At 37.7% G+C, this 10,842-nt stretch overlaps 1 protein-coding gene across 1 annotated transcript in view; it reads right to left on the reverse strand.

The window, feature by feature from the left end:
* The window catches only part of LOC592784 (copper-transporting ATPase 2), a 30,318-nt gene extending 25,640 nt beyond the window's left edge, over positions 1-4,678 (reverse strand). The window contains exon 1 of the mRNA XM_030980609.1: positions 4,595-4,678. The gene's annotated coding sequence lies outside the window, so the exon portion shown is untranslated. The remainder of the gene's footprint in view (positions 1-4,594) is intronic.
* Between the last annotated feature and the right edge of the window lie 6,164 nt (positions 4,679-10,842).

Below are 10,842 nucleotides of genomic sequence, written 5' to 3' on the forward strand. Positions count from 1 at the left end.
AATTCAATACAACTATCTCAACAGACAACAGTACAGACTGAGGCCTTCATCACAACAGACTGCTCTTCTCCTAAAACAATGCACATCATGTATTTTCCATGTAATATCCCTATGAGCTTCCTAAGAGCTTTCAAAATAATTTATTACCCAGCAACCGTTACCAATGTACAGAGTAGAGCACGTTCAGAACACCTACTGTACAGTGTACATGTATACTGTAGCTTTTAAGTGAATACTATCTTTATTTAATGCAAAAAAAATGGATACATGTAGCCTTTATGCCATCCTTTTCTGTCACAATTTACATGTATGTCCATGTACACAGAAGAAATTTGGAGCAATGCCCATGTCCAAACAATTTCACCTTGTCAACCAAAGATTTTTTTTATTTTTTCATGGCAATAAGCGGCAATGATTTTTTTAAAATGAACTAAGAGAAAGATGAGGAGACCCTGGTAAAAGCAGAGCTTGTAAGTTTTAGAGTCCCTTCTGGACCAAATAATTGTTTGGTAAAATATGTACCTAAATAAGCAACAAGATAAACAATTAAACATGATGGGAGTACATATTTGTGACTACCTACATGTAAGAATACATTAAAGGTAAAGACCAGTATTGGAAACGCCCCAATTTCAAAAAATGAAATGGAAGCTCTTATTACCAATCATGTGAAAGAATATATTTCGAATATTACATGATGATAACAATTTTGACGGGAAACCACCTACTAATTAATATATTTGGTAAATTAGTGTATCTCTCGTCTGTTGAGAGATATGAAATGCATGTGTGAAATGCATATGCTAGATGATCAACCTTTTCTGATCGATTTCACAACGTTTCTTTCACAATGCAATCGCATGACCATAACTGGTCTCTAGCTTTAAGAAAAAGGTGGTGTAAGAATCAAGAAGTGTACACAAAATCAGGAGACTAGACTCTAGAGACAAGACAGGAGAAAAATAGAGAAACTAGATGGAATTCGACTGCGCGCAGTCGAAAATGATGCCTCCGTTATAGAGCAATTTTACAAACCAAAACAGAAAAAAAAAATTGAATTCACGTTCAATGGTAATCCATTGACAGGTTCTCAGAATATTGTGATTACAAGCAATTTCTCATATACATATATGACCCTTTGATCTTTGACCTCATGACCATAAAATCTACTCAGTTCATTGGCTCTGCAAGATGTTCTGAGTTAAATAGTAATCCATCTGTCAGTTCTAATGAGAATGCGTTCACAAGCTATTTTTGCATACATAATGGGCCCATGACCTTTGACCTTTGACCTTATGAACCAAGAATCTACTCAGTTCATTGGCTCTGCAAGTAACAAACATGACCTAATTTTGGCATGAATCCATCAATCGGTTCTTGAGATAACGCGATCACAAGCTGTTTTTGCATTCATAATGTGCGCTGTGGCCTTTGACCTTTGACCTACGTGCTCCAAAATCTAATCAGATTGTCTTCCTATGGTGATACACACTATCATTAAGTTTGAAGTTTTTACATCTCCAGTGGTTCTTGAGATATCATGATAACAAATCTCAATGTATGGAATTTCATAAGTTGACCTCTGTGACCCTTGACCTTTGACCTACGTGCTCCAAAATCTACTAAGATTGTTTTCCTATAGTGATACACACTATTACTAAGTTTGAAGTTTAAATCTCCAGTGGTTCTTGAGATATCATGATAACAATCTCAATGTATGGAATTTCATAAGTTGACCTCTGTGACCCTTGACCTTTGACATACGTGCTCCAAAATCTAATCAGATTGTTTTCCTATAGTGATACACACTATCACTAAGTTTGAAGTTTAAATCTCCAGTGGTTCTTGAGATATCATGATAACAATCTCAATGTATGGAATTTCATAAGTTGACCTCTGTGACCCTTGACCTTTGACATACGTGCTCCAAAATCTAATCAGATCGTCTTCCTATGGTGATACATACTATCCTTAAGTTTGAAGTTTAAATCTCAAATGGTTCTTGAGATATCGCGCTAACAAACTCAATACAAGGAATTTCATAAGTTGACCTCTGTGACCTGTGACCTTTGACCTACGTTCTCCAAAATCTAATCAGATCGTCTTCCTATGGTGATAAATACTATTCCCGAGTCTTAAGTTTAAATCTTCAATGGTTCTTGAGATATTGTGATAACGGTCAAACGGGACGGACGTACGGACGGACGTACGGACGGACGGACGGACGGACGTACGGACGGACGGACGGACGGACGGACAACCCGAAAACATGATGCCTCCGGCACCACCTTCGGTGGCGGAGGCATAAAAATATATGAAATAATAAAAGACTACAGCACATCGACAATAGGCACAGCACACAACGAGCACAAGACAACAAGGGGAGAGAATAAAAGTTATACAGGGTACATTAGAGAACCCAGTTGAAGGTGATAAATAAATTGCACCTTTAAAATTCTATGCGTATACATGTATATACTATAAGAAAGCGGATTAATGTGCGTATGAAAGCTATCGTTACAAATAATTCTTACGATTCTCTTGTGAATCAAGCATAATTTTTCAAGGTTAGTTTTGAGAGGATTTAACCCAAGCAAGAACACCATAATTAAGATGGGAAGGATTAATGTTGAATACATTACTAGAATTAGAAGTAGTGCTGTAGTCAAACGTTTAACCGTCCGGTATCCGACCGCCCATGGCGGATTCCGTTTTCAATTGGACGGTTTCGTTTTCCTGTTTTTGTTTTTGTTTTTTTTTTCTTTTTAAATATTTTTTTTTTTTTTTTTTTTTTTTTTTAAAGTTTCGATTTATGCCCCTCCACCTGGCACTATGCCTGGCAATGTCTCCAAGCTCAGTAATCGGTGTGATGACTTACCACTTGGAAACTAGAACAATATTCCAATTTGTCTGTCATCTTGGTTTGAAAGTAATCTTTGTAATAGATCTCAATATATATTCATCCAAGTTTAACACATGGTGTACCACAAGGTTCTATCCTACATGTAGGTCCTCTACTGTTTTTAATTTACTTTAATGATCTTACACATTATTCTAAAACGACATTGTTGCTATTATTTGTGACTAGTTCACGAGCACAAATCGGCGCTTTCAGTTAAATCACCTTCCAGCTTTTTCACACGGCAAAAAAAAAAAAAAAAAAAAAAAAAAAAAAAAAAAAAAAAAAAAATTTAATAAATCGTTTAACCGAAAACCGTCCGGTTTTGACAGGCGGTTAAACGGAATTGGAGATATCCGTGATGTTACAGCACTAATTAGAAGAATGTCTTTAGGAACAATTGATTTCAATTGATGAATTACGCCACTTTTCTTTTACAATGTCTTACAGATATTGGAATTTTTGTGATGATATCCTATCCAGCAATATGTTATTAGATGATACATTGTACATCTCCTGAGGAACGCCGCATGTGACTTTCTGTAACCCTGAATCAAACCATTTAAAGAAACAAATTGTTTCCTGTCAGCTAAGTACTGTAGCTCTTAAACCAGTCCAGAGCTGTGCCCCTCACACCAAAATGTGATCATTTCTCTGACAAAATTTCATGATCTATAACTTATCAAATGCCTTGGAATAGTCAAGAAATATACAGATTGTGATCTACGTCTACGTCTATGCTGGTACTCGTCAAAAGCCTTTTCAGCAACTAAACAAGGATATTGTGGTGTAGTGTCTCTCATAGTGGTCACGATTGATTAGTGCATAGTGTGTATATACAAGTTGTGCATCTTTTTGTTTATTGCTTGGGAAATCTTATCTAACTAGTGGGAAAAGGAATAAACTTTATTAAACAATAAACAATTTTTTTTCTTTGATTTGAACACATTTGATATCACTTTCCAAGTTCCTCTGATGATATCGTACGTTTGAAGTAGCTAGTTTGAAGTTGCTTGAAACTGAGCAAAATAATAATAGGGTATGTTTCTTTGCTGCAGACAGTCACATTAACTTAAGACTGAACTCTGAAGTAGGAATCTTCTTCTTCTTTGCTAGTGTAAGAACAGGTCACCATCAGGTGTATTCTCGGATCAGGGCTAACTCGGACCAGGGGACAACTCGGCCCAGCTGCAAAAACGGTCATTTTTTGTCATTTTACCCTAACTCTAACCTTAACCCCCGTATTCTCGTACTGATGTAGGATTTATGCTTAATATCATGTTTATAATACTTCAGACACCAACTTGATGATAGGTCTTCTCTTCTCTTCTCTTATCATCCTACAGCATACTGCTATAGCAATCGACATATAAATAATAACTAGAATACTACACTTTTCTGGTTTAGTCTATACCCCTTCAAAGTAACGTGTATTATTTCTCCAGGCCCCATCACAATCACATCACCGCACCGCACAAGTTGAAGTAGATTCGAAGGGGGCAGCACCAAGCATCACACCCCAAAGGTTCCCGTGCATGTACAGTGTAATAACCGCTCCACATACACTCAATGGTTCAACTTGTTAGACCTTAAATTTCATGATTTTAGGATCTGCTTTACAAATAATTATCTATACATGACAGCTATACAATATAAAAGCGCTGAATGAATGGAAAATTGAAATCATAAACTTACAGGTAAGAATCAGGTCGAACAAAAAATAAATCACATGAGATGATGAGCTAGCTGCCAGTCTTTCCAACTTCGCTGTTCTCATTATCTGTGATAAATATTAAAGAGGCATGTTCCCCGTATTCCAGAGGGCGTTCAAAATACGTACCCGCTGGCGGACGGTGCTAGCTGCCTATTGACACCAACAGAATACGGCTCTTACGCAGATGGCATGTTCCGAATGCCCGGACAATACCGATTATCGCATACATGTGCCGAAGTAATGCCAATCGCAGTTCGGCTCTAAGATTCGGCTGCTGTTTCCGCCCACTTTCGTGACGTCGCAATCGTCAGCGATCAGCTGGCTTGGCGAAGGCAGGCCAGGCCGCGCGTACTTTGATTGACAGCTGTATGCAAATTAGAAGTCGATCTTCGGAACCAAGATGGCTATGACTAGAGCAGCGATAACTACACTGGCGGGAACGTGCCACTTTAATGGATGCGCGCGCGCGCGCGTGCACGATCGATGACGTAAACAGATCACACTCATTCGTTCCTGCCCAATTAAAATTACACAAACGACCTTCGTTTGTCCATGGTTTTTCAGAGTTTGGCGCCATCATCCGGATGTTGGAAACAATAGTGATGGGGATGGGTATACGGTGTGCTATAGAGAAAGTCCCTGGCATGGAGGGGTACAATTATTAAGTACGGGGATCCCCCCCCCCCCCCCGTGCTCCCCCTAATCCGTTGCAATTACGGGCTTTGGTAAAGAAAAAAAAAAAAAAAAAAAAAAAAAAAAAATTAAATCAGTTCGTCAGCAATGTTGCTTAATCCAAACATAGATAATCATCTAATTGTCGGCTAATTACCACTTTCACATTTGAAGGGGCAATTAAAGGAGCAATTCTGCTGATAGCTAGATTTCTGCCTTTTTCAGTTAAGGATTTTTACATTAACCAGCTATGATTGCAAATTTCCTGTTCAGGCACAATTAATTCAAGCTTAAAAAACGGTGCGAAACTTCAAATTGATTCGGAGAAAGGGCAACTGAAACCCCAGAGAGAGGGAGGGAGAGAGAGAGAGAGAGAGGGAGAGGGAGAGAGAGAGAGAGAGAAAAAAAAATGGGGAGGGGGTTGAGATAATGTTTATGCAACATTTGAATTTATCAACTATCTACAACTTGTAGTTTTGTTTACAGATAGTCCGATGGCAATTATTGTTTGTATTGCTTTTCTGAGTAAAGATATGAGGAGATAACCTGGAAAAAAGGAAAATAATGAGAGCCAAGAAGATAGCATTTTAAAAAAATATTTAAAAAAATCTCCAAATGTGTAAAATTTCTGTTTTTCCCTAATTGCCCCACTTTATCATTGCCTTCGCTAACAGAGGGAAGAAAGAAGGGAAGCAAGAAATAAAGTCAGCTGCCTCTAAGAAAAACAAAAAAACAAAAAAGAAAAACCAGCATAAAAAGTAGTTAACAAGTCATCATTGCAACTGCAAGTGTGCCGATCGCTTGAACAAAACAAAACAAAAATAATTTGAGATATATTAAGATGGCAATATTTATGGTATCGGATCATCTAGAGTTATAATATGGCGGCGATACTGCACAGACTGGGACCGGTATCAAATAAACTTGGCGAGGAGGGTGCACCGGGGGTACAGAGTCTCTCAAAATGTAAAGGAAAAGATCTTGGGAAGAGGGATCCGGGGCAGGAGGCTTAGATCACAAGATCAAGATATATATTATGTTTAATAAATAGTGTTAGATCGTTAAAAGTAAACTAGATGTAGTTCTTGACTTAAAAATACTCATAAAATATAAATAAAATGGGGGAACCCAGGCACTACACTGGGAGTGAATTCTTCCTTCTACCTAGTGGGGAGGGAACCGAGGGGGGGGGGGGGGGGGTGGGGGGTACAGGAGAGATAGTAGAAAGGAAGATGATGTGATGCAGTAAATCTTTTGATCTCAATTCTTGGAGTTTATAATGTATCTCAATATATAGCTACATTTTTTATCTTCATAATAATAATAGTCATAATAATATATAATAATTACAAAAAGGTAAATAGTAATAATAATAGTAATCAAATGTCTTATATTCTGTGCTATTCATAATATATTATCAGGTTATTTTTGGAGTGAGGAGAAGAGGTCACACGGTATGAACAACATAATAATGCAGTATACATTTATTGCAAAAGAGATTTCAATCCATTTATTAATTCACAACCATATATCTCCTAGTCAGTGAAGCTTCAAACAAAACAAAATAATGCCAGACACAAAACAGCTTTAAAGGCCAAAATTGATCAAAAAGAGAAGGGCAGAAAAAACTATTGTGATTTGGTAAACAGTGGAGCAATCACGTAAATAAAAGGAGATCCCTGAACCAGTCGTTCCAGAGAAGCTCTGGTGGTGGACCAGACTCGTGATTAGACTCTGGCCCAAACAAGTGGAACAAGGTACTAAGTCTAGAATTACAGTCCTGTCTGTGTAGTACATCTATTCTTGAAATTATTTGCTCTAGTATCGTCAACTTTGACATATGACCCCTAAACGTGATTAATTCTATCCTATAATTTTTGGTTGCAATTTAACAGAAAGTGAACTGCTGTTTTGTGTTTGTTTGTTTTGTTATTTTACTATGTAAATATTCTTTCTCCTCATAGTTTAATGTGGAGTCTACACTTATGGCAGGTGTTTACATGCAGGCTTTAAAGAGAAGGTTGAGTTCTGGAAAGAAGTGAACAATAATTTGTGAGCGTTATCATTGTATCGTGCAAGTGTGGAAGAACATCAGATACATTATGTTGCCAGAAAAGCATGGCTCTTCAAATGCCTTAATATTCTAGATATGGCATGTAACATCATAAAAATCAGAACAGATTTTTATACCACATGTTCATGTAGTCCCATATACATCTTTCTGTGTACAGTGCTTGTCACTCTACCAAGACTGGGCCAAATTTCTTATCATTTTGATGCCTCCAGGAACTTGCAGTACACACCAATACTTATATGCCAGATGATCAACCTTTCTGATCAACTCCACAACCTTTCTTTTACAATGGAATGGCATGACCAGAACTCAACTTTATCTTTAAGCCAAGATATAAAAAGAGGCTGTCCAAAACGGAAGGTGCCCATCAATTGATGTTGGAAGGGAAAAAAAGACGATGTCTTCCAACAGGCGCGTACGCAGGTGGGGGTTGAACCCCCCCTTAACTTTTTGTATGTGTGTGTTTTGGAGAAGCCGTAGTACCCTCATGTTAAAGGTACTACCATTTGCAGGCCACAAAAATGAAAAGATTAAATTCCACCGGCATTCTGTTTAGATCTGGCCGTACCAAGAAATGGGTTATTGATGTATTAAAACAAATGCTGATGTATATTGAGTTGTAATTGATCTGAATCAATCACAAGTTTTGCAGTCCTCTATCTCTTATGTACATAGTTGTGATTGATATCAATCACAAAATAATTACGATTATATAATACAGGGCCCTGGTAGAGGTTTAAAACAAATTAGTAATTTTGTGAGCTTTCATCTTCTCTTTCTTACCCTGTGATAAATACCATTACAGCATCAGCATCCAATGGAAATGGTTGCTCTTGAAATGCCCTATTCCATACAAATTCAAAAATATGTTACAACTTTTGACCAGGTTATGATGTCCCATGGTTTTGTAGTCCTATATACATGTATGATGTATTAAAGTGCTCAGTGCTGTGATTGTTTGTGATTTTCACCAAGATTTTCTTTATTATTCTCTCAATTCTGATGATTCAAAAACCTTATACTGTGCAAAAACATTCCTACTGTGTTAGCTAACAAACTTGATAGCCTCTTTCTAGCACAATGTAAATTCTTTGACTTTAAGCCCATGATTATCTCTGATATTTCTACTGTGAAGAACCTGAACAAGAGTTGGAAGAGGAAATATTGGAAGAACTGGACATCTCAACTGTAGAACTGTGTATCATGACGGACAACAGTGGAAGCAAGAGAGAGGTATGGTGCCTTCAGTACCTGCAGTTATCAGAAAGAAAGTCATTTTATCCACTCAGACAGAGTTGTGAAAAGGTTTTTACAGCACTACAGGCGCATTCAGGCGCGGATCCAGGATTTCTTAGGAGAGGGGGCCCATTTTGTTTGCTTGCTTCCGAAAATTCGCTCAGTGGGGGGAGGGAGGGGTAGTGAGCACTATTTTTATTTTTTACTCCAGAAAATTTGAAAAATCGCACCCCCCCCCTTGAGTGCCAGGGGGGGGCGGGGCATCTCCAAAAAAAGGTAAAAAATTACACGTTTTTTCCCAGGGGGAGGGGGGGGGGGGCCTAAAGAAATGTTCTAAAGAAAACTAATGTTTAAATTTGAAGAATATATGATTTATGGGTAAAAGTGTGGATTTTATTACCTTAGTTGCATAAATTACCATAAATATCAAAATGTGTGAAATTACCATAGTAATCTATACACTTCATTTGACATGCAAGCAAATTTTAGCAGTGATAGAAGCCCCCCCCCCCCCCCCCCCCCTCCCCCCCGGCTTTGCAGTTTAAAAATAGCCCAGGCTAGATAGGGTTAAAAAAAGACTTGTGCATTAAACTTGAATATAACGAAAATGGCCTATTGATATCAAATGCAACTCTGTACTAAACAGATAGGAGATGCAATCGATATCAATAATTGCAAATTATTTGAAACCAATGGCAACTCTTCCATAAGACAGGGCCCATACGTACAGCATATAAGACATGCAGTAAAGCCACATTGACTATTGCATGCAAGATGGTTTAATTCGCCATGACATGTAGTGTGGCCTGCCAATGCGGGACACTGAGAGGTGTAGTCATGAAGTGGGAGTGCACTGATGGTACAGTGCATGTCAATCAATAATTTTTTGAATTTTCCTAAAACTTGCCATATCCTTCGATCGAAGAAGCAAAGTTCATAAACAATGTGCAACCTTTGTGCATTATTTTATGACAATGAGTGATTTTAAATTGGGTGCTTAGGGCTAGTTTTAGTGTTTAATAAACACTTAGACCTAAACACCGACATAGAAATAAGCTGACGTTAATTAGGCTTTGACCTCTGAATATCATCAACTTCCAATAGCTAGTGTTATCGATTTTGCAAAATTGTCGTCTGCTGAAGAAACCTCGATGGCTGGTGTTAATAATATGAATTATTAACACCAGCCACCGAGGTATCTAGCTATCGGAAATTAAATGTCCTATTCACCAACACTAGGCCCTAGGGATTAAGCAAATGTTGATTTCAAGTTCAGTGTAAGTGTTAAGCTATCGATATCGAAATCAGTATCGGGCTCTTAATCTGCAAATTTTTAGCTAGATTTAAGTGCTCTTGACTGCTCTAAACTCTAACACCCAACTTGAAATCACTCAATGCCTGTTTTGATGCATCCATGGTGTTATGTATTTCGCCAACTGAACCTTAATACAGTATACGACATAGCCCAAGCTGTTGATCAAGGCATACGAGTCGTGACATGAGTGTGGGATATTTTGTGCAAGTTTAAGGGTGGCTTGAGAATCCACCATTAAATAAACACATGATAAAGCAGTGACATTGGTCAGTTCTGTTGGTATCCTATCTATTTGTTCATGTTTCTCGTGCAAATTCAAAATATGGGTAAGTTCATGGGATTCCATCAGTGCCCCGTGCAAGTTACCAATTATTGCTTTTGATGTAAACATTGAAAAGTATAATTTTGCCTGATATGATCTGATCTAATCTATAGGAGAGGCTAAAATTGACACAAAGGACTAAAATCCTTGGACTCCGTCATTTTCAGATAAAATTGTTCATACTGCCGTTAATATATTAAGCGACTTGGAGCATATGCAGAAGGATATGGGGTGGGGAGGGGTGGTTGCCTGGGAGCCCCACCCCCAGCAGTTTTGGAAATTGTGACTCAATTGTGTGTTTCATTTGTTTTTGTTCACATCGTCCTCATTTTTCTCATTAATTTTTAATGAAGGAAACTTTTTCTCCAATATTTTATCATTTTCAAGATTCCTCACATGTATACAGTATAGACGTAAATGTGGAGTTTTTTTTTTTTTTCATTAAGAATAGGCAAATGTGACACTGGTTTATCGAAAAAGGGTGTCAGGGCAAGTTCCATGAATATTGGAAAAACGTGTGACGGCTTTTTCTTTATAGAGTTTCTTTATAATGTTTCAGGAAATTTGTGTGTGTGTGTGTGTGTGTGTGTCTGAATGCCTTGCTCGCTTT

This window comes from Strongylocentrotus purpuratus, unplaced genomic scaffold (assembly GCF_000002235.5).
Source record: "Strongylocentrotus purpuratus isolate Spur 01 unplaced genomic scaffold, Spur_5.0 spur5_scaffold_11, whole genome shotgun sequence".
NCBI classification, from domain to species: domain Eukaryota; kingdom Metazoa; phylum Echinodermata; class Echinoidea; order Camarodonta; family Strongylocentrotidae; genus Strongylocentrotus; species Strongylocentrotus purpuratus.